The 23034-nt window shown below is 38.6% G+C and overlaps 1 long non-coding RNA gene across 1 annotated transcript in view; it reads right to left on the reverse strand.

Annotated features, from left to right (window-relative positions):
- Positions 1-13741: 13741 nt before the first annotated feature.
- Positions 13742-23034, reverse strand: part of LOC150077734 (uncharacterized) — a 28428-nt gene continuing 19135 nt past the window's right edge. The window contains exons 2-3 of the long non-coding RNA XR_016547639.1: positions 13946-14153; positions 13742-13758 (exon numbers count right to left, since the gene is read on the reverse strand). This is a non-coding gene — a long non-coding RNA (uncharacterized LOC150077734). The remainder of the gene's footprint in view (positions 13759-13945; positions 14154-23034) is intronic.

Consider the following 23034-nt stretch of genomic DNA (forward strand, 5'->3'; position numbering starts at 1 on the left):
GAACTCACCATGTTTTAAGTTTTCTCGGGGAATAAGCAAGCTTTTTCAATAACTGAAGATGAAAAGAACAGAGACATGCCTGATCTGCAAGAATCAGGTAAAAAATACGCTTTTCTGTATAAGCTGCAAAATGGAATATTGTCTCAAATGTGCCTCAGTGGCGCATAGTACATTTAAGAAAATGAAGCAAGAAAAAAAAAATGAATGGATTTTGCTGGCTGTACTGCAACAGAGACAAACCGAACCGAGAAAATATCTGAAAAGAAACGAAAAGAAGCGCTCTCTAAGATTATTGATGAATTATCAGATAACGAAGTCTCTTTTGAGGATTCAGAGATAGAAACCCTTGGACCCAAACTCACTTTACAAGACAACAACTGTACAGACACTCTACAGTTAATTAAAAAAATTTGTTCAGAGCAAAACTCGTCAATAAGTCGAAGCAACACAAAGCATTACGACTTGGAATCCCATATAGTTAGGTTACAAAACAGACTAGATACGGTCATTACCAACCAGGACCTTTTAAAACAGCAAATCCGGACGATATTAACAACTCAGCAAGAATTCATAATGAGCTCTGAAAAAGAAAAACAACGGAACGAAAAACTCAGCAAACAAGTTACCACAATTTATAATTTGATGCGTACATCAAGGAACAAACACGCTTCAATTTGCAACCTGCACGAAATGAAACTTAACTCAAAAGGGATAGACGCAGTCAATAGCAGACAATCTGAACATAGCAACATGAACGAAAATTCTGATATGAATAACATGGCCAGTATACAACTTTTGTCGCGAGATGTGCCATCTGATGTAATTTCAAAGAATTGTAATACCGCTAAGTAGATCCTCCCTACGGATACTCTCAATAACCGTCATAACGAAACACCCAAGTTAATCAGTTGCAAAACACCAGGGTGTATCAGGGGTGAGATAAGTTTTTCGCCGCAAAGCTTGTTGCAACCGTCGTGTACCAAAGACAAATGAACTGTTTCTCAGGCCCGGAGCACTAATAATGCAACGATCCAAACTGATATCTCTTTGCCAGGAATAGTGTCAACGGCCGCACTGTCCATACAGGACAATCCAAGGCCTGAAACCCAGAATGAGTCAATAAGCAAGTCTGTAGCAGATGAGTTGCAAAGAAATTTCATACCAGTGTTTATAGATAAACTGATGTCTGCTCTTATCGATCTGTATACTAATATGCAAATCAAAACCGAATGCTTCAAAATTCATAAGTTTTCCAAACAAAATGAACCAGTTAACAGAATCAACACTCAATCCACCACCAAATCCGCAGAGTTAGATATTTTGACCTCACACGATCCCGCTGAATTGGGATGTTGCCTAAACACTCAGGTAGCCAATCACCTTTCAGAGGAATCTCAATTCCCTAATGTAGCAAGCAGCGAAGTCCCAGTCATGATTTTATGTCAAGAAGCTGAACAGAGGTGCGATCCACAAGTGGCAGCCCACCAAATTAGCATCCCACCTTCAAAATTAAACTCAGTTTTACCATCTGTGCTGCTGTCTGAAAGCAGCCATTGCTCACCTGTCATGAACAAACAATCTTGGGCAAAAATCGCTGCTACCCGTTCTGTTTCATCTCAATTAACAGCTAATCAGAACCCTCATTTCCCCAGGTCACCCTTTCAAATTAAGAGTCACCCTGCCAATATCAAGGAAAAGGGTCAGATTAGGATTGGTACCTCCACGTCCTCTATTCTGAGATCGATGAGCAAGACTTCCACCTCCCAGCACAGAAGTCTTTTTATTTCCGGACTGGGACCACTGACAACTGCTGAGGAAATTGAGGCTGCAATAAGTAAAGAACTGCATACCAAAGTATCTGCAAATTTACTCAAGAAAACGCAAAATTATTCGTCCTTTAGAGTAGTTTGCGAAAGTCGGGCATTCAGATCAGTTGCAGCCACATCTGTATGGCCAGTTGGCACTCTAATCAGGCCTTTTTATGAATCAAAAGACCCAAAACCATCCAATGCAACTTCATCTTATGACCAAAACCGAAAGATGATACAGCTCTCCCCTGCATGACTAACTAATTGTGAAACAACACTAGTGTCTCTCGACTGTCGAAAACCACCGCACCACATATCCAGCTCCAATCACTTTCTTGCCCCAGCTACTGCTAATAAACATACCGATGTAATACCACATAACCCTGCTTTTCAATCACTTTCAATTAACAGTATAATTTCCACCAGGCCTAATCTGTTGAGGTGTTCAAAAGCATCTACAAAGAGATCAGCACTTATGAAAATTCCCTTTCAACTTACCCTCAGAGTTTTCTACCAAAATGTCCGGAGCCTCTGAAAAATAAGCTTGAAACTCTCGAACAACTCTTGTTGTCCAATAGCATGGATGTAATTTGTCTATCAGAAACATGGCTTGAACCTGACCAGGAGTCAATAGCCTATGCTGCGGCCGCTGGTTTTTCATCGTTCTTCACATCAAGATCTCAATCTAGAGGCGGCGGTGTTGCCATCTTCGTCAAGGATTCCAACCTGAAATTGGTGCACGTGTCACATCTAGCAACTCCTTATTTTATGAAGCAATACTCGTGACTGTGAAGTTTAATGCCTGTTTAATTGATTTAGTGGCAATCTACATTCCCCCAGCTCCAGATACTGCAACAATTGACGATGCTACCAGCTGGATAATGAGTAAGTTACACCCTCCTGCTACGCACATTCTCTGCGGCGACTTTAACCTTCCACCTCACCTGAGCCCTCTCCTTCAACGACTAACGAACAATCTCTCTCCATCAAAGTTCACGATTATCAATGAGGAGCCAACGAGAGGCGCCAATCGCCTTGACTTGATTCTATGTTCTGGAATTTGCAGAGTCGACATTCCACCAGAAACGTCCTTCAATTCAGATCACGACCCAATTGCATTACTTCTTGTTCTGCCTATGCCCAGCTTCAATTGCCGCAATACCGTTGAAAAGAAAATCATATTTTCTCCCAATTTTCTGGATCCAAAAAAGTGCCTCGAGGCAGCGAAGTCTATTCCATGGCATGTGCTTGATGGATGTGACCCAATCCTCGCAGTTGACCTAATCACAAGATGGATAAATACAGTCACCCTCTATGCATCAGCCAAAACCGTACACATTTCTCCAAGAACTAGAGCTTGGTGGACCAAAGATCTAGCGCGCAGTTTCCACAACAAGCAGTACCTTCACAGGCAGTGGAAAATCTCTGGCACAACCCAAGATCGAATCCTATACTCCAGAGCAAGAGCTATGTTCAACAGACTCAAGGCATCAGCAATAAAGAGATACACCGATACTACCTTGTCTAAAGGAAAAGCGCCATACTCATCAAGACACAGTTGCATTAATTCAAATCTTGATCTAGATAACTGGATGGGCTACATTTCAAGATTCAAAACCAAGTCCGCTTCTGCTGAAATCCCTCTCCAAAATTCTCAATTTGCTGCTACTGATGACCTCTCCATAATTTCCATCACAAGACAGCAACTGATATATGCAATTAACTCCCTGCGTCCCTCTAGTACCGCAGGCTGTGATAAGATACCTCATTTCATAATTAAATGCCTTAGCCCCTATATCCTAGATGCATTACTCTCAATCTACAACTCAGTTCTTTCCACACGAGTTTTCCCTGCTCAATGGAATGAATACTCTGTGAGGCCACTACCTAAAGTTAAAGAACCAACAAGCCTAAAAGATTTCAGACCAATCTCAACTTCTTCCACCCTCCTGAAACGTCTAGAAAAGGCACTCCTTCCAGCATTAAACAAACAGCTGATGCCACAGAAGCTGAAACAGTTCCATTTCGCAGTCGAAAATAGATCCACCATAACAAACCTCATGGCCGCACAGATATCAATTCTTCAAGCCTTCGAAAATAAATCTGAATTAGCTATAGTGTACGCCGATATTCAAGCTGCTTTTGACAGTCTAGACATCACAGCCCTTCTCAGTCTTCTACAATTCTTCTTCAGGATTAATGGAGACCTACTAGCTTTCCTCACCACCTTATTGAAGAATAGAAGTGTCCACCTCACTTTGAAGAAGACCCACTTTACAAGAAAAATCAATGCAGGAGTCCCACAAGGTGGTGTCCTGTCTGGCCTTCTCTTCTCAGCCATTCTGATTCCTTTCATGCGTCTTCGTGATGATGCTATAATATATGCCGACGATATAAAGTTTCTGCCCTTAATCCCACCGTCTGCAAACCCAATGGCAATTACATCTTCCATCACAGAGAATTTGACCGACCTTTCAACTTACTTGAAGATGTTTGGATTAAACCTTAACCCTTCAAAATCTGCAATAATGATATACTCATTGAAACACCAACCAACAATAATTCAACCTTCAGTTTTAGGTACTCTCATCCCAGTAGTTACCTGCCATAAGGATCTCGGTGTCTATTTTGATCCGAAGCTGAAATTTAATGTTCACACGGAATACCTCCGGAAGCGATTTAACACCCTACGCTGGAGAGCGAAACAACACCTACTTCATTCCAATGATGCCGCAACCACTACCAGATATCTTCAAGCCACTGTTTATCCGGCTATTTTATATGCAGCTGAGATCTGGGCATCTGCGTCGCCCTCTCTTCAAAAACCGGTGTTCTCGTGTGAATACTGGACCCTGAAATGGGCCACAAATAAGCATCGCCGACCCCCTCAATTGAGAACAACTGACATGGCTGAGCAGCTAAATGTACCCAGGCTTCCGAGGTTAATTGACAGCAGGCGTTTAATGACCTCAGTAAAAATGTACACAGGAGTGATAAACGCCCCAAACATCTGGGATTTCTGTCAGTGGCACAATCCTCCGCCATCCTTGAGGTCAGAGCCCACACTAACCCTCAAATACAACCGGCTGATACTGTGTAGTCGGTTCCTACCTGCCCAGGCACTCCTCAAAATTCAGGCACTGCTCCGTCTTGGAGTCAACCTACAAAAAATGGCTACCGACTACAAATACCGTCACATGCTCCTCGAGTGGCTTACATCGGTGGAACTGGGATAACTTCCTCCATATGACGTTCAGTCCTCATATTTTGATTATTATAATTTCATTTTTACATGTTTAATTTGTGTAACTAATAATTTCCATGTAATGGTAAAAAATGTTTTGCCAATTAATCTCAATATTATAATGTAAAACTCCTGGCCATGTCGCCGTGATGAGTATTATTGTCTCTAGTACATGTTCTGTACTTATCAGCAATAAAGAATTTATTTATTAAATTTTTCAAATTACAACGTCTAGAGACTAGGCACCTGCGAGGTGATCTGATTGAAGTGTATAAGGTCTTGAATGGTTTGGGCATGCTCATTTAGGCCTGACGTAGACGAGTGGTCAGGAGCGAGAGTGCATAGCATGCGTTCCTTGAGTGGGCCGGAGTTCAAGCCCTTGGACTACTAAATATGATAAATATTTGTATTGATGATTTATTGTAAACTCTACTGACTTGTTGTCATGCCGGAGTATAAACGAAAAAAAAAAAAAAAAGTTGATAGTTTAAATAAATTCAAGGCAGAAGTAGATAAATGTTTGTGTGAAATCGGAAGGATTATTTTTTTTTATTTTGGCTGATGCTGTATAAGCTTTCTTTCTTGAATCATATGCTTCTAATACTGCTAAGAAATGTCTATAGGATAGACACCAACCTTTCATTCCACAACAGTCTACCAGACAGCCTGCTAACTAGAATGACACCAAAGAAAATTCAATCCTCAACGTTAAATGCAGACCCTCAAATGTCAGAAACAGTTCACCAACCCATATCTAATAATATTCTTACCAATTCACAAGCAGCCAGCAAAAGAGCAGAAATGGAGACAACCAATTAGGCAAAACCTTGACACAGAGTCTGCAATTCACTAGTAACAACACAGGATAACTTTTTATTGTTCATAAGACTGTGGCTATCATATTTCCTGAAATCTTGCGAACAATGAATAATATTTTGTTCTCCGAAATTAAGAGAATGACTAATATTTTCAAACCATTGATATCAAGTGGACCAATCTGATTCTTCCGTTCGTTTTAGAGTTTATATAAGTAAAGAGTCTTTGCTGTTTTTGTTTGCATCGTTATAAGAAATCTTTGGCAAAGTATGCAAAGAAAAACAGCAAAGGCTTCTTTACTTATATAAACTCTAAAAGGAAGTGGATGAATCAGATTGGTCCACTTGATATCAATGGTTTGACTGTAGATGAACATTCTCAGATGGCTGCAAAACTAAATGAGTATTCTGCATCTACATTCACACAAGAGGAGTTATTCAAGGAGGAGAGGGCCAGATGTTTATCAAACTCTTAACATGGAGTTAAATGATTTTGTAATAACTGAGAGCAAAATGGAGGAGAAATTGTTGAAGTTAAACATAAGAAAAGCACCTGGGGTAGATGGGATCTATTAAGTTATATTAAAGGAGGTGGCAAAGGAAGTAAGCAAACCATTAGCTATAATTATGACAGCCTCCTTGGACTCAGAGGAAGTACCCCACTGACTGGAAATGTGCAATTGTATCTCCAATTCAAAAAGGGAGATCAAAGGATGACCCGAGTAATTACAAACCTGTTAGTTTGACTTCTGTTCCAGGGAAAATAATGGAGTCATTGGTTAAAGAATCATTGCAGGATCATTATTACAGTAATAATTAGTAATAATTCAGACAGTTTGTTAAGGGAAAGGTCATGCCTGACCAATTTCATTGGGTTCTATCATGTGGTCACAAAGGGACTGGATGCAAAAAATAATTTTGATATCATATACTTGGATTTCAGGAAAGCTTTTGATACTGTTTCACTTGGAAAATTACTGTACAAATTGGAGCGGTATGGCATTAACGGCAAGTTGCTACAATGGATAAAAGGGTGATTGAGTGGGAAAAGATTGAGTGTTAATCAATGGATACTGCTCTCCGTGGACTAATGCTATTAGTGGTTTCCCTCGGGGTTCGGTGTTGGGTCCATTGTTGTTTTGTACATTTATCAATGATATTGATGAAGGTATGTCAAGCTTAAATGTTAAAGTCTGCAGATGATACAAAGGCTGGCAGAGTTGTTAATAACAGTAATGACAGTATGCTGCTGCAACAGGATCTGGAAAAGTGGGGCAGATGAGCTGAGAAGTGGCAACTGAAGTTTAACATTGACAAATGCAAAGTACTGCATATGGGTAGCAGTAACACCAGAGAAATGTACCAACTGTGTGGTGTTACACTCAGGGTAGAGGAGAATGAAAGAGACCTGGGGGTAATTGTGCAGATATGAAATTTTCTGAGCAGGGCAGACAGGTTGCCAGAGTACGTAATGGGGTCTTGTTAATGATATACAGGAATTTGGAAAGCAGGGTTAAGGAGGTGATTATCCCCTTGTATAAGGCAATGGTCAGGCCAAACTTTGAGTACTGTGTACGTACAGGTCTGAAGCCTCATTTTAGGAAGGATGTAGAGTTGCTAGAACGAGTACAGAGAAGGGCAACAAACCCAGCGAGGGGAACAAAGTGGTGCTCTTATGAAGAAAGGGTTAAGTTCTGCAAATTGCAGCTTCTCGAGACTAGGCACTTGCGAGGCGATCTGATTGATGTATGATATAGACAGACTTCATATTCTTTGTGCAATGCAAACAGGTGGCAAGGAAGGTTCATAGTATCCTGCCAATCATTTACTGGTCAGTTGCTTGTTGAGTTAATTATAGGTAACAATTCTAATGTACAAAACTGTGAGACCATACTTGGAATATTCTGTCCATGTATGGAAGTAACTTAAAGATAATACACATTCTTGAAAAGAGCCCAAAGAGAGGGAATGCCCCTTGGTGAAACAGGCTACAAGCAAGGCTGGTGCTACCATTAGGCTAGCTAGCCAGGAAAATATAATAGTTCATTGTTCGTAATAGTTTATAGTTCATTTTTCATAACCAGTTTATTGTTTTCAACACTAACAATACTATTAAACTTAATTCAATTTGGATCACAGTGATCCCATATGTTTTTATTTCTTTTTTTCTAGTGAGCTATGGCTGATAAAAAATGACCTTCTGGAGCCCATTACTGCAAACAAAAGGCAGAAAAAGCCAAGGAGTAAGCAAAGCAAAGAGAGGTTATTCCTGAAATACCTTCGTACACAGAAAGCAAATGAAGAACATCAATATGACTGTACTCTTTTTGAAACCAGTACTGGGGGAGCTGAATGTGGTGCTCCTACTATAAATGATATAAACTCTAAGACAGAAGTTTCACAACGGAGGAAAAAGAGGATGTCAAGAAAAGTGAGAGTACTACAAAGTCTGCAAAAGAAGATGGTATTGTGCCTGACTCGAATTACAGTGACCCTGCCAAATGGCCCTACTGTTGCAGTGATAATTTGTGACAGCTTATAATACAACATGAACCACAGCAGGTTATATCACAAAAAACAGATGATTTTCTCCTATACGTGATATATTCAACCACGAAAGATGTGGTTTTTTTGTTTTTCTGTAAGTTGTTCAGTAAAAAAAATGGTGCATCATCCCTACAAGGAACAGGTTCAAAAGACTTGAAGAACATTGGAGCAATTCTTTCTTCACATGAGAAGAATACTGACTTTTTTTTTTTTTTTTTTGTTAATTGTTGCATATAGACTTCTGTGGCCATAACGCACCTCCCAAAGGTTTTGCATTTTTACTCTGATCTAAACCCGAGGCGGGATTCAAACCCGCAACCTTTGGGTTGCCAGGAAGGCACTTTACCCACCTGGCTAGCCCAGAATACAGACTATTTAGAAAACTACCAAGCCTGGTGTGAACTTGAATGGCACTTATCTAAAGGACTAATGCTATTAGTGATGCTAATAGTCAGGGAGAAAATTAAGCAAGAAGAACAATACTGGCGATAAATCTTGCAATGCTTGATTGTTTTGGTCAGAGTTTTTGGCAAGCAAAACTTGTCATTCCGCAGTACAAATGAAAAGTTGTACAGTGCTAGCAATGGAAATTTTTTAAAGTTTGCAGAATATCTAGCCCTTTTTGACCTTATCATGAATGAACATTTGCATAGAGTTAAAGAACAAGAAACAATGGTTCCCTACCCAGGAAAAGATATCCAAAATGAGTGTATAAAGCTTGTAGCCAGTGCTATAAAGCAGCAAATTTTAACACATACAAACTCAGCCAAATACTATTCAATTATTCTGGACTGCACACCTGATGTTAGTCATATTGAACAAATGACAATGATTGTACGTTTTGTTGATGTAATCAAACCATCAGATAATGAGATGTCTGAGCCTGCAGTTATCATAAGAGAACATTTCTTGGGATATGTTCCACTACAGAAGACTACATTTGCCTTTATAGCAGAAACTCTTCTTGAACAACTTGAGCAAATGGGATTACCAATTGAAAATCTGCATGGTCAAGGTTATGATAATGGGAGTAACATGAAAGGCAAAGAAAATGGTGTACAAAAGGGAGTCCTGGAGATAAACCCACGTGCCTTTTTTGTGCCCTACAATGCACACTCTTTAAGCTTGGTAGTCAATGATGCTGCTAGGTATTGTCTGGAAGTAACTAGTTTCTTCATTTTGGTTCAACAGATCTATAATTATTTCTCTGACTTAGGCATAACTGTTAAGCCATCGAGTGAAACAAGATGGGAGAGTAAGATCGATGCTTTGAAACCACTGAGATATCATCTTGATAATATATATGATGCGTTAATAGAGATCTTTGATGATACAAGCCTAACAGGTTGGGCTAAGAAGTGGCAACTGAAGTTTAACCTTGACAAATGCAAAGTACTGCATATGGGTAGAAGTAACCCCAGAGAAATGTACTAACTGTGTGGTACTACACTTAAGGTGGTAGAAAATGAAAAAGACCTGGGAGTAATTGTGCAGTCAGATATGAAGTTTTCTGAGCAATGCAGACAAGCTGCCAGGGCAGGTCCTGGGTTTTGTCAATGATATATAGAAATTCTGCTAGCAGGGAAAAGGAGGTGATTGTCCCTCTGTATAAGGCAATGGTCAGGACACGCCTTGAGTACTGCGTACAGGTCTGGAGGCCTCATTTTAGGAAGGATGTAGATTTGCTTGAGCATGAACAGAGAAGGGCAACAAGATTGGTGAGGGGAATGAAAGGATTCTCTTACCAAGAGAGGCTTAAGTTCTGCAAATTGCAGTGGCTGGAGACTAGGCACCTACGCAGTGATCTGATCGAGGTGTATAAGGCCTTGAATGGGTTGAGCATGCTGAATTCTGATGGGATCCTTCCATTTGTTCAGATTACGAACCTAAGGGGGGCATAAATTCAAATTAAGAAAAGAAAAATGTAGAATAGATGTGCAGAAATTTGCCTTTAGCCAGCGGGTGGTTAATTGCTGGAACAAACCTCCATCTGTCGTTGTGGAAGTTGATAGGTTAAACAAATTTAAGGAGGAACTGGACAGGCATTTGGAGGGAATGGTGTGATTTTTTTTTTTTTTTTTTGGCTGATGCTACATAAGTTCATACACTTGCTTTCTTGCATCACATGCCACTACTACTACTATCTGGAAATACTTCCAGAATTGAAGCTAAGGCCATTGCTGGCGCAATTAATAAGTTCAAGTTGGTGGTATCCCTTGTTACATGGTACAACATCCTTTTTGAAGTCAATCTCACAAGCAATCTACTACAAAATAAGAAAGCTGATTTAAATTTGGCTACAAGATAACTGCTAGTGACTAAGAATTACCTTGTGGACTGCAGGTGTGATGAGGGTTTTCAATAAGTTTTGACAGATGCTACTGAGATTGTGAAGGAACTAGAGATACTACTACCAAACTTTGAGACAGAACAAGTTAGAAACAGGAGAAAGAAATGGCAGTTTGAGTATGAGGCCCAAGAAGGGGCACCACAAGATCCAAATCAGAATTTTAAAGTAGGTTTCTACTATGCTGTTTTAGACATGGCCACATAATCAATTGAAGAGAGATTCCAACAGCTACAACAATATAATTCCCTATTTGGCTTCCTGTATGATATATATAATATAAATAAAAAATCTACTGAAGATGTACTTAAGAACTGCAAGAATTTGGAAAAATCATTAATGCATAATGGAAACAAAGATGCTGAAGATCTGTGTTGCGAACTTATAATAGCAATAGCTCGAAGACTTCCAAAGTCCATGCGGCCACAAGAAGTACTTCTCTTCATACTACAACAAAAACTCCTGAATAATGTGCCTAATGTTGCCGTTGCTCTAAGGATCCTTCTTGCACTTCCTGTATCACTTTCAAGTCTCTGGCTTGACAGTGTACTGTGCTCGATACAGCGAACACACACGGATATGGGATAAATCCCAGGTGCCGTCTGACACGAACATACCTTATAACCTCCAGTATCAGTGGCAAGTGGTGAATGTAGTTTCTCAAAGCTCAAACTTATAAAAACTTAAATACGTTCTACAATGTTGGTAAAGAGACTAGTTGGCTTGGCAACCATATCAATCGAACATGCTCAGGCATCAGGACTTGATCTGGTTGAATTGGTGACAAAATTTGGAAAGGAAAAGGCATGCAAAGTGAGATTTTGATGTGTCTGAAATTGAAATTTCTATGAGATGTTTTTAACTCTGTTTGTCTGGTTTTTGTTTGTTTCTCTGTCTGACTGTAAGCAAAATATTGTGGTAACATGAAGGGTTGGTTATGCCAAGTAACCTTAAATAGTACAGTAAACCCCCGCTATTCGCGGTATCTGTATTCGCGGTTTCGCGTATTCGCGATCGCCGATTTAATATAAAATGAAACCTAAAAAAATGTGAATTTTAAAACGCCGTGAATATTTTCAGCCATAAAAAACATGGGTGTGGCTAAAATTATCTTTCCCGGTCAAAACAGCGCTCAGTGGGTGGGGGGAGATGGGTGAAAAAATCGCGAGCGTGGATGTTTCTCGCTAATCCTTGTTCAGTATGTGTTAGTCATGGAAGGTTTCGTCGTTTGATTTTAATTTATATGTTTATAAATTGAATAAATTTATCAATTTATAAATTGATATGCTTACAAAAATGATAACTCTACCGTTTTGCAGTGTAAAACAGACTTTTTCGAGTGCGTTAACGGAAGAAAGTGACTTTATTGTGGTCAAGTTCTTTCTAACCCCTACAAAAATATGGCTACGAATAAAAAGAGAAATGTGAAAATATCAAAGAAGGTGATGACACTAGCGAATAAAATTGAGTTATTAGACGAAATTTCTAATGGTGAAAGTGTCTCCTCAGTGGCAAAACATTATAAAATCAATGAGTCAACAGTACGATCAATCAAGAAATCGGAAGAAAAAATCTGCCGTAGTGTCCGTGAAATCGCGCTAATTGCTTCAAAAATTTGCTCTGTAACTCGTGATGTTAAATTTAAAAAAATGGAAAAGCTTTAAATCTGTGGATAGAAGACCGAATTCAAAATAAAATTCCGTTAAGTTCACTCATCATTTGTGAAAAGGCAAAACTGCTTTATCAACACTTTAGCGAAACTGGTGATAGCACTGGCGGGATGTTTTTTTTTTTGCTAGCAAAGGCGCTGGTTTGAAAGATTTGTTTGAAATTTCTAATAAATATTACATTTAATATTAAATTGTTTCTTATTTTCATTTCGATGCCATATGCTTGCATTTCACTATGTACTGTCATGTACAGTCATATTATGAAGGTACATATAATACATACATAGGCAAAATTTTAGACTAGTTTTTCTTATATATTTCATACTTTGGAATGGAACCCCTTTATTACTATGGGAGCCATAACTCAGTATTCGCGTTTTCGGTATTCGCGACATTTCTCAGGAACGTAACCCCCGCGAATAGCGAAGGTTTACTGTATATAGACTTAAAGATGTGTGAAGTAAAAGGTTTTAATTTTGTGTTGCCAATGGCGGAGGTATGCATTATACCAAGTGCCGTTAGTTCAAAATGATGTGTACCAAAATATTTTCTTTTGTATTTGCGAAAGATAATCAAAGATCGATTATTACTTATTCTTGCAATTTAAAATAAATTTAGCAGTTTCAAGTTTTGTGCTTTTTTATTTTTTTCTACAAAACATCTGTTCTTAAAAACTGAAGTTGGCAATTTTTTTGGGAGGGGGGGGTGCAAGTAGCTCATCTTGCCTAGGGTACAAAATAGTCTGGTGCCAGCCCTGGCTACAAGTCATCAATATATGATAGCCTTTGCACATGTTGGCTACAGGGCATCTTAACTAGATACCTTAGAAGGAATTCTATCTGAAATTTACAAAGCTTTGAGAGGAGCCAGAACACAAGTGAAGAGGAAATTTTCAGAGTATTAAATGATGCTGGAACTAGGGGGAAAAAGAGAAATTCAACCTAAAGGGGAAGAATTATAGACTGAATTGTTGGAAGTTTTCCTTTAGCCAATGGGTTGTTAATCATTGGAATAATAAATAAATTACCATTATGAGTTGTTAACACTGACAGTTTGGCAAAATTCAAAGGAATGCTGAATTAGTACCGATGAGAAAAGAGAAACAACAGGCAGGATAGTATTTTTTTTTTACTTTTATTTATTTTTTGGTTGGTATAGCAAAAGCTTTTGGATTCCTTGTACTGTATGGGCTAATACTAATGCCATAAAGAAGTTGGCTAGATGGAAAACAGGTTACAGATTCTGTATCACATTACTATAATCAAGGCTGCATTTTTTTGTAGAGTTAGAAAGGTTATTCTAAGGATCATTTAAAATCCCTGATATTCTAAAAAAAAAAAAAAAAAAAAAGTGTTTAATATGGTATAATATGGTTTAATAAGTGTTTAATATGGTTTAATATGTAACGAAGAAAGTACAAACTGCACAAAACAGAGACTACTGTATTCTAACAAAACAACATAAGTTCATTATGCTTTTAAAATAAATATCTTTTCAATAACCATTACACTTACCAATATGTACATATCTCTTCTGAGAACAGCTACACAGTGCAGGTCTTATATTTGTCCTTACTTGCATAGTTGAAGCACCACATCTGGCTCGCCAAAGTATATCTGCTTTTTCAGGACTCCAGCCAGGAAATATCTTTATTTCATCTTCATTATTATCCCATTCTAAAGCAGTTGTAAAAACTGTATTTTCAGGAGTGAAATGATCAGCCTAAAACAAAATGAAAAACTGTTTACAGAGAAAGGAAAACCTTTCTATATCAGATTTTTCTTTTTGATATGACCATAAGATAAAAAAAATAATAAATAAATAAATACTATTTTGGGAAGTTTAATATAGATAAATCACAAATGCTGGAGAAGTTTTAGAAATCATTTTTTTTTTTTTTTTAGTTTAAGAAAAAGAAAGGGGCTGTTATAAAAGAAAAAATGATGAATAAATAATATTTTTTAAGAAACATTGCAACAATTACAGAATGTGTAATTAGCTTTATTACACATTAATTACACATCTATATTAACTTTAGTTTTATAAATGAAGAAGACTCTTGGAACAACTGGATAGAATTTACTAGAATCCTGTCCTTGGGCACATTCTGACTGCATTATAATTGGATAATTACACACTGAATTAAAAAAAAAAAAAAAAAAATTCCTCATAGGTTATAATCGGCGTTTCAAAATTTTATAGAAAAAATGTAACGCATATTCTACAAATAAAAATATGAAAAAAGGTCATATAAACATGTCTCAAAAGTCAGTATTGTGAGAATGGGAATGCAGCCCTAGTGTGAGCATTCAGAAATATGTTTGTTTGTTGTTTGGTTTTTGGAGCATTAGCAACTAAGGCCATATTGCTCCGGGGATATGCGGTGGTCATTCCCTGACCTTTCCGCATCCTCTTATTTGGTGGTCACGGGCTTGAACCCCAGTCTAATCAAGAAGCACGTGCTATGCACTGCGGCTCCTGCTCACCTGGCTACGGAGGCGTCTATTCAGAAATATGAGCTATTAACCAGTGAAAATTTTTAGATTATACTCAATGTTTTTTCACTGGTTATGTGTATAAGCTATAGCCCTGATACGAGCACACTGGTTATTCACTGTCTGATATAACCAGATGAAGTTCAGATTACCAAATAAAAGTTAACAAAGTTCAAAAATTCCACCCACCCATATTGGCAATTATTATTATTATTAACAAGTGACACAAGAAGGCAAGCTTACATAACACGTCTAGTATTTCCTTTAATTAATTCAATTTATCCAGTTCCACAACACCAGATGGAAGTTTGTTAAACCAATCAATTTCCTGCTAGCTGAAGGCAAATTTCCACACATCTATCATGCAACCATCAATTCCTCAATTTGAATTTATGCCCCTTCATTTCAAAAATTGTGATCATAACGAAATTATTACATAAAGTGACCTCAGAAAAGGTATGGCATTTAAAAAATTTGCATTAAAAACAAATGTTTGGTTTGAAATGGAAAATGCAATGATTCTAAATAATGTACTGCACAATTCAAAACTGGGATTTCTGCGATGTGGAGATTCATAAGCATCATTAATAGACTTACCATATTGATCCCTCCACATAAACCAGTATAATTGGTTAATTGTGCCATTTATGTACTTTACTTTTAATCAGTGCCATTATTCTTCAATAGCATTAGTGAGCTCTCATAAAATCTACTAAGTATGTAGAACGCTACACTATCAGGATTTTGTAGTTTTTACTGGAATGTTTTCGATTGTACTACATGCCCACCTACTATTCAAATGAATACCTTGATTTATCAATATTAATAAAACCTCCATTGCAATTTTTTGCCCAACTTCCTAATTTATCCCAGTCTTGTTTGAGTAACATACCCTAATTACCACCATTAATCATCCACCCACATCTGTACAATCAGCAAATTTAGACATTAATCTCATATGCCTACATTAATATTGTTAATAAATGTTTAAAACACTAATGGGCCCAAGCACTGAACCCCGAGGGATCCCACTCATAACAATTCATCCATGAGCAGCAGTGAAAATTAATAACCACTGTTTCCTGCCATTCAATTATTCCTTTGTTCACAGCAGTAAATTGCTGTTAACATTACACTGCTACAATTTGTACATCAATTATATGTGGAACAGTATTAAAAGTTATAATTAGATAGTATGAATCAGAGCTGTAATACTCAATATGTTCTACGTTGATAATAATATTAGTAAATTAATAAGAGGAGTAAACCTCAATATAAAAGTTATAATGAAATCTAAGTATAAGATGGCATAATTATTTTTTTCATCTAGTTCCTTTGTTAGTAGCTCATAGTAGCTGATCAAGTTGACCAGACAAGATTGCCCCTCCCCCTTAAATCCATGCTATAATTGCTATATAATTGTACTGCTAGAAAGATGACCTTGCATTACTCCTTTAATTGCTGACTCCATTTTTTCCTGGTATACAAGTCCAGCATGCACATCTGCAATCAGTCATTTTGTCCTTAGATACACTTTGTGAATAAGAGAGACATTACATCAACAGTATGTAAGGAGATCCACTTAATCCAAAGATACTCTCAAAATTATGGCTAAAATATTTAACTCCTTTGCTATTTCTTTTAAAATAAGTTATCTTTATTTTAAGTAACAAGAAAAGAAAACAGAGAAATACAAATGATACATACAGAAACCCTTCAGTCTTATGCCAGGAGCTTTTAATCAAATAAAGGGAAAGCAGCACTACTTTTTGTGCTGCTTTCCCTGAAGCTTGGCTTCAGTTTTCTACTTACACAGTTGTGGTTTTATACTTACAAGTTTTCTACTTATGCAAACCTAGATGGAGTTGAAGCTTTTGCTATTACTAATAACCTTATAGAACTTGTTCACTTACCTGCTAGAATACCAGAGAACTCAAACCACACACCCAACCACCCTTGATCATTTTCTCACCAATAACCCTTAAAAATATACAGTTAATGTTAATTGCCTACCTCAGATCACAACTTAACCCTGGGGGCTCACATCTGGTGAGTATGGGCTTGGCAAACCCAGGGTCCTGAGCTGGATATCATCATTCTTCTCTTTCTTGGTGATGCCTTTCTACTTCTCTCTCTCTCTCTCTCTCTCTCTCTCTCTCTCTCTCACACAGGGGGCAACTCTGGCTGGTGCAACATAAGCCTCAGGCTTCCTCGTACCACACTGCTAATAATAATAGTGATGGTTTGTTCTTCCAATAGTATCTCTCTCTCTCTCTCTCTCTCTCTCTCTCTCTCTCTGCATGTCATCTGGAATTATACAAATGCCTGCCAAATGGAATGATCTGCATGATTTCTTTTCCTCTTTTCTTTCTTTAGTTCTGATTACCATTTCAAATCTTCTGATCCTAATGTTTGTATAGATTGCATTAGTAAAATCATTCTTGTAGGGATGAATTTCTTTATTTCATATTCCACCCTAAAAAAAAATCTTGTCCTTTATCTAAACTTTGGTTTTCCAACATTTGTACTAAGGCTATTAAAAAAGCCAGCCTCAGTAGGTGCCGGTCCCAAGCCCGGATAAATGGTGAGAGTTGGCATCAGGAAGGGCATCTGGCCGTAAAAAAACTATGCCAAAACAAAATAAAATGATAGAATGACGGAAAATAGATGTGGAATGGCTAGGATGTACCCCATAAGTGACGTGCAGTCACATTGCCCGGAAACTGAGAAAAGGATCAGGGCTACCAAACAAAGGACGGGTTCAGTTAAAGAAGTTAGTCCAGCTACAGAAGAAGAAGAGGATGAAAAGTGTTAGAATAGGAACATTGGGACAGTAATAGAAAGAGTAGATAGATTGTGGATTTGATGCAAAGAAGAAGAGTGAAGATCCTATGACTACAAGAGACAAGGTGGAAGGCAAATAAAGCAAAAGAGCTCGGTGAAGGGTACAAGTTGTTATTTAGGGGACCAGAGGAGAGAGGAAGAAATGGAATAGTTTCTTAATTAATTTAATAAATTAAATTAAGCTACGCTATTATATTGTGTCAGAAATGGAATAGGTATTGTAGTTGATAAGGAGTTACAAGATGGAGTGTGTGAGGTTAACAGAAGGAGTGATAGGATTATGAGCATCAAATGGGAAGTGGGTGGACACTTCACCACAATAGTATGTGCGTATGCCCCACAAGTAGGATGTGGGGAAGAAGAAGAAAAGGACAGTTTTTGGATGGAAATGGATCAAGTGGTCATGGCAATACCTGAGATAGAGAGGTTTGACTGTTGGGGCGATTTAAATGGACATATAGGAAGAAGCAAGAGAGAGGAGGGAAGAGTGTATGGAAGGTGGAGTATTGGGGAAAGAAATAGAGAAGGGGAGACGATAGTAGAACACGCAGTGGCATTCAACCTGGCGATAGTTAACACCTACTTTGAAAAGAAAGAAAGCCAGGTGATAACATACAAGAGTGGACAAAGGACAAACCAGATTAACTATATCATGCCGTAGGAAGCGTCTAAAGGAAATGAGGAACAGCAAGGTGATAAACGGAGAAAGTGTGTCTGCACGACATAGATTGCTTGTGGTCGATTGGGAGGTTGCAGTGGACAAAAGTAGGAAATATTCAAGACAGAGGGAGAAAGGGATAAAAATGGTGGAGAATGAAAGAGGAGGGTTTGAGTTTAGGGAAAAGGTGCTAAAAGGAATAAAGTTACCGGAAGACGTGCAAGAGTGGTGGAAGTTAAATAGTAGTATCGTAAGGAAAGTTGGAGAAGACTTGTTGGGGAAAACATCAGGAAAAGGGGTGCCAGAGAGAAAGGAGGCATGGTGGTGGAATGAGGAAGTGCAATCGGTGATAAAACAAAAGAAGGAGATGAAGAAAAGATGGGATTTAACAGATAGCCAGGGAGATAAAGAAGCATATAAATTATGCAAATAAGGAGGCAAAAAGGGCTGTGGAAATAGCAAAGGCAGTGAACGAGGCCTATGGGGAACTGGAAAGGAAAGATGGAGATAAGCAATTGATGAGAATAGCCAAAGCGAGAGACAAGGCATCAAAGGACTTCTCATCAATAAAACAGATAAAAGATGAGAGGGGAGTGGTTATACAGGACCAGGAGAAGGTTAAGGAAAGGTGGAAAGACTATTTTAAGAAGTTATTAAATGAGGAAAACCCAAGAGCACTATTTGAGGATGGAGAGACGAATGAAAGAGTAGTGGAAGGCATAAGCAGGAAAGAAGTGGAAAGCGCACTCAGAAAAATGAAGAGGGGGAAAGCAGTAGGTGTTGATCAGATACCAGTAGAGGTATGGAGAAGTCTGGGAGAAGAAGGGATCAATATCCAATGGAACTTTATGGAAAAACCGTGGCAGCAGGAGAGGATACCCGATGAGTGGAGGGAAAGTATACTTGTGCCAATCTATAAAGGAAAGGGTGATGTGCAGGAATGTGGGAACTACAGGGGAATAAATTTAATGTCTCATTCGATGAAGATCTGGGAAAGAATTGTGGAAGGAAGGATAAGGCAGGAGACAGAAATAGGAGAGGAACAGTTTGGTTTCATGCCGGGAAGAGGAACAACAGATGCGGTCTTTGCTTTAAGGCAGGTGATGGAAAGATACAGGGAGATGCAAGTAGAGTTGCACATGTGTTCATAGACCTGGAAAAAGCATATGATAGTGCCCAGACAAGAGGTATGGAGATGCATGAGGGAGAAGGGTGCATCAGAAAAGTACATAAGGCTTGTGAAGGAAATGTACGAGGGAGCGGTGACTCGGGTTAAGAGTAGTGTAGGTATGACTGAGGGGTTCTCTGTAGAAGTTCATCTGAGGACGAGGGTTGCCTGTGCGGACGTGCCTTTCTGCCACTCTTGGAACAGAGATGTTTTTTCTGATTTATTTTCTAGAGTAGCTTTATATTCCTATTTACGGTACTTAAGTTTAAAGTAACTTAGATAGAGATTTTGTAGGTATTACTTAGTATCGGAAAGGGTATCAAATCCACGTGTTTACCGTTCGTAAATAGCCGCCATTGTTACGCGAAAATTAATCAGTAAAATCTATTAATCTTGTCGAACTTCATTGGCAATTAAAGTGTAGTTTTAACTATACATATAACCACTTAGGTTACGTAACATAAATAATTAGTAAAAATAAATAATTAATACATAACTTGATACGGAAGTTATATAGAGGGATTTTGTAGATAACACTCGTTACTGAAACAAATATTTCGTAGATAACACTCAGATTTTGCAGATAACACTCGTTACTGAGACATAAGTATAGCGTTATAACTGTGTTGGAATACAAGTTTAGGATTTAATTTTGTACTGAAATTGAAATTTTATTGAAAGTAAATCGAAATCATGACTCAAACCAGAGCAGCAAAGCAAAAGGCTCAAGCTAATGGGAATGCTGTGGCTCAGGGGAGAACTGAGGGGGGCAGTTGCCCTCTGAATCACAGCCTTTTAAGCTGCACTATTTGCTTGATGTTTGCGGAGCAGTCAGGTATGGGACATGATACTGCCATGGGGGATGTCTTTGTATGTGCGTGATGCAAGGAGTGTAAGGAAATCAGGAGACAACTCAGCGTTGTTATGGACCTATATGAGAGCTTGAAGGACAGGGTGGATGCCCTCGAAGGATTACAAGTGAGGGGGCCCCTCTCAGCTGCCCACACCAATGCCAGAGCTCGCACTTGGTCATCGCGCAACACAGCGGCAGCCCCCAAGGCAGAATGCGCTGGTCCCAAAGGAACTAATAGTTGCTGGTGACTCTATTGTCAGGGAAACAGGAAACATGCTTTGTAAAAAGGATAGGTGGAACAGGAACAGGGTATGTCTGCCAGGGGCAAAAGTTGATGACGTTGTAGAGCGGATACCATCTTTTAAGGGCACAAAAGGTGATATAGTTGTACACGTTGGCACTAATGATATTAAGAGTAGGAGACCAGCGGAATTACTTAACAAGTACAGGTCACTGATGAAAAAAAGCCATGAATTAGGGTTGAATTTGAAAGTGTCTGCAATTCTGCCCAGACACGATTAGGAGGGAGTATATGATGAGAGCCCTGTCGATCATTTCGGCCCTAGAAAGATTGTGCAGGGCTCAAAGGGTAGAATTCTTTTTAGCCTGGTCTGTACTTGTTAACAGGAGAGACTGCTTCTACAGGGATGGGATACACTTAAATAGAAAGGGTGCAAGAATGTTTTCTGATGCTATCGAGGCAGTGTTAGGTGGGTAGGAAAACTGCAAGCTTGGGGGGATACAAGGACTAATAGATTAACAGTAGCCACTGGCAGAGGTGAAAGTGATTCTTGCACTGCTTCTATTGGAATGAGCAGCACCCTGTAAAACAAGATGCAGGGTATTTCAGAGACTGCTGGGAGTCATTCCAGTACAAGTAAACACATGGGTTGTGTTATGGTAGCTAAGAATAGGAACAGGTGCAGGTATACTTGCATTTACACCAATGCTAGGAGTTTGGTAAATAAATTTGATGAATTTGAGGTACTGCTAGGAACATCAAAGGCAGATATTGTTGGGATATCAGAGACGTGGTATCACACAGATATAAGGAATGCAGAACTGGAATTTGGGGAGAACAATGTGTACAGAAAGGATAGACAATATAGGAAGGGAGGAGGGGTTATACTATTAGTTAAGAAACACATAAAATCCAAGGAAGTGAAGCCAGTCGACATCGCTGGACAGTGCAGTGTTGAGCCAGTTTGGTGTGACATAAGCATTGGGAGATCAAAATTGAGAGTGTGTTATAGACCTAATGACTCTGATGAGTATAATAAGGAACTGTACAGGGAAATAGAGTGGGCCAGTAAATCAGAGAGTTTTATAATGGGGAATTTTATTTTCCCAAATATTTACTGGGATTTGTGGTTTGGTCACTCACACACTAGCAAGGCTTTTGTGGATTTATTGGATGATTGTTTTCTACATCAGCATTTTCGGGAGGCAACTAGAGGGAGTAATACTTTTGATCTGATTATCAGTAGTGATTCTTCATGCATTCAGAATCTGCAGATAAAGGAACCACTAGGTTGCAGTGATCACAGTGTGCCGAAGTGGGATTTACTCAAAGAGGTAATTACCATCAGGGGTAAAGGGAACGGTTTTTGCTTTCGTAAAGGTCATTAGGTCTATTAGGTCTTTGAATGCTTCCCATTTTGAATTTGCTTTCAGCAAATTCAAAATGGGAAGCATTCAAAGAATTTATCTTGGAAGCTACTAGGCTCTTCATACCAACTAAGAAATATTGTTCAAGGTTTCGGCCTAAATAGATGTCAGATGAACTAATTAGACATGTGGCAAAGAAGAAAAATGCATGGGATACATATAAATTAATGGGTGACATGGAAGCCTAGGATAGATATCAGCTGGTGTGCAATCACAATGGAGATTAGGCAGGCAAAGGCAGATTATGAGAAATCCTTGGCAAAGGATGCAAAGAAAAACAACAAAGAGTTCTTTACCTATGTAAACTCTAGAAGGAAAGGGATGAATCAGATAGGTCCACTGGATATTAATGATTCAACTGTTGATGATCCTGCTCAGGGGGTTAACAAACTAAATGAGTATTTTGAATCTACATTCACCCATGAGTAGTTATTCACGGAGGAGAATGCCAGAGGCGAGTTAAACTCTGGCAGTGAGCTAGATGATTTTGTAATAACTGAGAGGAAAATGGAGGAGAAATTGTTGAAGATAAACATAAAAAAGGCATCCCGGGTGGATGGGATCTATCCAGTTATATTAAAGGAGGCAGCAAAGGAAGTAAGCAAACCCCTAGCCATAATTATGAGAGCTTCTTTAGCATCAGGGGAGGTACCTATGGACTGTAGATGTGCAAATGTGACCCCAATTCACAAAGGAGGATCAAAGGGCAACACAAGTAATTATAGACCTGTTAGTTTCATTAGTGTTATTATTGGTTATTAGTGGAGTCACTCAGGGTTCAGTATTGGGTCCATTGTTGTTTTCTGTATTTATAAATGATATATCAAGCTTAATGTTCAAGTTTGTAGACGATACGAATGTAGGCAGGGTTGTTAAGGGCACTAATGACAGTACGTTGCTGCAACAGGATCTAGAAA

This window comes from Mastigoproctus giganteus, chromosome 11, assembly GCF_048544385.1.
Source record: "Mastigoproctus giganteus isolate SK-2022 chromosome 11, ASM4854438v1, whole genome shotgun sequence".
NCBI lineage: Eukaryota > Metazoa > Arthropoda > Arachnida > Uropygi > Thelyphonidae > Mastigoproctus > Mastigoproctus giganteus.